At 32.6% G+C, this 4,807-nt stretch overlaps 1 pseudogene; it reads right to left on the bottom strand.

The window, feature by feature from the left end:
- Positions 1-663: 663 nt before the first annotated feature.
- LOC107879222 lies at positions 664-3,286 on the bottom strand (annotated as a pseudogene).
- Positions 3,287-4,807: the final 1,521 nt, after the last annotated feature.

Genomic DNA, 4,807 nt, shown 5'->3' with positions numbered 1-4,807 from the left:
GGGGGGAGAGTTTTTTTTTTTTTAATATTGTATTATAAATAAATTAGTGGGGTCACTTTTTTTAAAATAAATTTTGATGTGGCGCTGATGAGGCGCAAGTGTAATACATTCTTCGCAGTGAGAGTGGTGTTATTTTTTTAAGGTGGTATATAATTACTTCAAAAAGATTTAGGGGGTAAATAATTATTCGTAAAATTTAAGTGTTAAGGTAAGTTGTCGGAACAAGTTCAGGGGGGTTTTGATGTATTATCTCAATAATTTATAACAATTAATTAAAGATGATATAATAAAATTACGGAGGAAGCAACTTACGAACCAGACAGGATCATAAATATCTATTTTACTATTTCGTATTAAATTTTTAATATATGAATAACTTATAATAATTAATTAGAGATCACATAATAAAATTACGAAAAAAAAAACTTATGAAGCAAGTAGGAGAAACAGGCATGATGGAAATTTGTCTGCTTATTTATTGACACAACCAAAAACCATTATCTTCCCATTGAAATTTCAATTAAAATATTATGTGGCTATTTTCACAGATATTCTAATTAAATCAGTGAGCAAAAAAATATTTTAGTATTTTCACAAAAAAATTTAGGAAGCTTATGATAATTTTAATAAAAATTTGTTTCCGATTCACCGTATGATTTTCTAGAGAACTAGTTCAATGAAAAATCATATCTGTAACACTAATTTTTAATTAATTCGCAAAAAAAAGTCTCTTTCAAATAGTGAGCACGTGTATCCAATTAGTCATGTCAATAAACGTTGGATACTAGATAAGAAAAATAGATTAAAAAGAAAAAAAGGAGAGGTTATAATAAGCACAGTCAAATCCCAAACCTTCACATGCGACCTCTCAAGTCTCACTTTCGAGACGACTTGTCAAACTAGTCAACATGCCAGTTGCCACTCACCCACCTTAACCATTTGACTAGTAATGATATTCGATAGTAATATAATAACCGTGTTACATTCTTACCCTTCGTATTTTAAAACTAGATGGTGGTGGCCCGTGCGTTGATAACATTTTTGTCAGCTACACGATACATCATTTACATCGATATTATATTATTGATAAGTGATATTGTTTACATTTAGGGCTGCATTATTTACATTACATATCTACATGCTATACTATTTAGATGTTCGGAATGATTTTGTAGATTTTTTTTGGCTGGATTTGGCGAAAAAGTACCTGCACAATTGCAAGGACCAATTGTTAGTGGTCGTGTGTCAAGGTAGCAAGCTAAAGTGAGGAAATGTTATGGCAATACAGCAAAAGAAAATGAAAACTTAAACATAATGCAAGGATTACGAAAATATAAAGGAATGCAAGATCTGGTAACCATCAAAGATGTGGAAACCACAGCTATAATATAGGATTTTAAGCTAAATTTTTAAAATAGAGTTGGTAGCCAGTTAACAGTAACATCAACTTCAAAGGAAATGTCTACTGTTAGTATCATACGATCATCCTATTTCTCCAAATATCAAACTTTAGTTTTTCTATACCTTCCTCCAATAGGATTTGCAGCAACAATAACAGAACTGTGGGCCTGAAAAGATGCAACAATGCCAGCCTTTGATATGTTAAGTGCTCTGTTGTTCCATTGCTTCATGACTACTCACTCTAAACAAAACATACAAAATAGATTTAGGAATAAGGGGAACAAGAGAATGTTATAATCAAGTAAACAATGTAGGGAAGACCAACTAAAAGTGCAGCTATCAAATTTGCCTCAAAGCTCTCAACTTACAATTTACTACAACTTCCTGAACACCTCTAAGCTTAGTGAGGTTGAAAATGAGGCTCTTCACACACCTCTCAGAGCAACATTTCTCAAGAATGAAACTTTTCTTGAATAGTCAAACATGCAATGACATATATTACATCTTGATGCTTCTCGAGATGGTAACTTATAGTGTTTTCTTTATACAGTATTTGAACACCTAAAAGTTAAATTTAAGAAAATTAATTTAATCTAATTTAATTTAGCTTCAAAGTTCAAGAAATTTCAAGAAAATAAACTCAAATCTTGAAATTCAATTTGAAAGAACAAAGCGCAGTAATATAAGTTGATGTTCTCCAATAATTCAAATCATGAACAAGAAACCTACTAACTTGCCTAAGAAGAAATGTCAACTATTGGATCTCTATGTGAACTCTTTGGATGCCATACATGCTATAGTCATATCGTCTACTCTGTCTCAAATTTCAAATTTAAAACTGGGGAAAAGATAATCTATTTTATCAATTTCCGTCAAAGAATCTCTAGCAAGGTCACAAAAATAACTAAATAACTTACAACAGGGGGAGACCCCAATAAAGAAATAGAAAGAAACAACTAACCTTTTGGGTTAGATGATGTCCATAGAAACAGAGAAAGCCTTCAGAAATCAACAAAATTTGGAATTGAAATATCAATATAAATAATTCAGACAACGCCAAGAAAATATTTACCCACTAAATTATATCCAAATTGAAGAACAGGAAGAGAAATGGAATTACTACTAAGAGAAAAACTAAATATACATTGAGGAGATAATCTCAAGGAATGAGGTGGCCTTTTGTTTGATTTGAAGGACACGTTGTTGTAGATGGCAACAGTTTTCACTATTTTCCTTTGAATTATCTGATACTTTCTTGATTCACGATCAATATCTAGTGAAATATGGCCAAAAGCAGAGAACAAAAGTTATGAAGGAAGGATAATGACAGCAATGTCTAAAGTCGAGCAGAATTTTGAGGGATCAGGATATAGTGCAATCATTCAGACACCAGGAATTACTATGACTTCCATTTTTCTAGAACCAACATCCTCTAGAGCTGCATATATACCGCATCAATCTGAGCATCGAGCAAGTTATCATAATAAAGCTGAGTTTTATCGTCAACAGTTTCCTTATTTAGCTCAAAAAGAGCATAATTTATGCCTATTTTATTTGGATTGTAGGTGTAGGTCAAAAATGGGTTAGCATTTAAGTAGAAGGGAGATTCAATTTTCGAGAACTCTAAAAGTAGCTTCATCAATTGAGCAACACCATCTTTGAATACACAATAGGAAGGAGGGAATGAATCAGCAAAAACAGCGTACAAGTGAGCAGTCGATATCTGAACAACGTCACTTATCCAAAGCTTTTTTGTTGCATTATACATATTCTCTATAGTATTCAGAAGAACTACCTCCAGTTCCTTGTCGCAACCTCCCAAAACTTCATTTCCAACATCAATGCTAACAATTTGGATATCACGAAGGAATGCCTTCAAATTTCGATTGCATTATCAAAGCAACAGTTAATCGCTCCATCAACATGATGGTCTTTATTTTTTAAAAAAAGAGCTAAAACAGTGACTTAAAATCACAAATTATATATTGACTTTTAATCATTTGTTTCCGTAAAATAAATAGGGGGATTTGATTTAGTTCACAAATTAATGGTTTTAGTTTAACAAGATGAAATACGTGTAGTAGTATTCAAATTTAGAGAAATAGCAAGCTAGGGTTATATCCATCTTGTAGTTTTAATACTTTCTAACTATGGGCTTTACGAATTCATACATGCATCGTGCTTACAGAGAAACGTATTGTATTTAATAACATAATCCTAGTGTTTCTCAACCATCAAGGACTAATTCACTTTAGTTCTCTCGAATCAAAAGCGTTTACCAGAAACAATACAAAATCTCCAAGTAGTTAATCCTGTTAAGGCATTAACATATGAAATAGGGGTTGGAAATCCTATTTTCTTGTCACTACTCTCTTTTCTGAACATCAACCTTTCTTTCGAATAAGTTGTGTTTTAAGGCATATCCTCTATGTTTGCAACCATGAGAATTCTAGATAAGCAAAGAGAGTATGATGCAAATAAATTAATGCATAATGAATTCAAAATCCAAAGTGATAGACTGTATGCTACAAGGCTTCCATAACCCTAACTAATAAACTTAGCTACTCATGGGTAAAACGGAATTTACAATAGAAATATTCATCATACCAAAAACTAAAACGATCTTGGTGGAGAAGATGAATAGCATTTTTCCCTGCGTGTAAGCTGCCTCTCTCCAATCTCAAAATAATACAGAATAATGAATTATGAATAAAAAATCAGCATTAACCCTTTTAATAATCTTTTCTCTCATAATTGCCTTCTAAGTCCCTAAACTAATTATAAATGACAAACTAGTCTTGGACATAGTTTCTAGGCGCCACATTTGGTCTAAACTGCTACTCTCTCTTGTGTCATATGCCATCCACATTTCATAGTCCCATTATGTCTTCATCTACTTTATTAAAACCTAAAATCATGTTAATCACATCGGTTAGCTCAACTACATAGAAGTAGAGTAAAAACATAAGAAACTAAGCACTTTGTTCTCTAAACTTAGCTAAAATATGGATAAGTTATGGTGCTTAGGCGTATAAATACACCCAGGATCACTATTGCATCCCCCATGTCCCTATTGACTCAGAAGAAAGTCAAATTCCAGTGGTCAGATTCTTATGAGAAGAGTTTTCTGGAATTGAAGACTCGACTCACTACAGCCCTAGTTTTGACCTTACCAGATGGTTCAGATGGATTTGTGGTATATTGGGATGCTTTGAAAGTTGGTTTGGGGTGTGTTTTTATGTAGAGAGGTAAGTTCATAGCCTATGCCTCTAGACAACTTAATCTCCATAAAAAGAATTATCCCACCCATGATCTTCAGTTAGCAGCTGTAGTGTTTGTCTTAAAGATTTGGAGGCATTATTTGTATGTTGTACATGTTTATCTATTCCCAAACCATAAAAGCCTG

The sequence above is a fragment of the Capsicum annuum genome, chromosome 8, assembly GCF_002878395.1.
Source record: "Capsicum annuum cultivar UCD-10X-F1 chromosome 8, UCD10Xv1.1, whole genome shotgun sequence".
In the NCBI taxonomy this organism is placed as follows: Eukaryota; Viridiplantae; Streptophyta; class Magnoliopsida; order Solanales; family Solanaceae; genus Capsicum; species Capsicum annuum.
The sequence above is the reverse complement of the archived record's forward strand: the minus strand, read 5'-3'. Positions and strand labels throughout refer to the sequence as shown.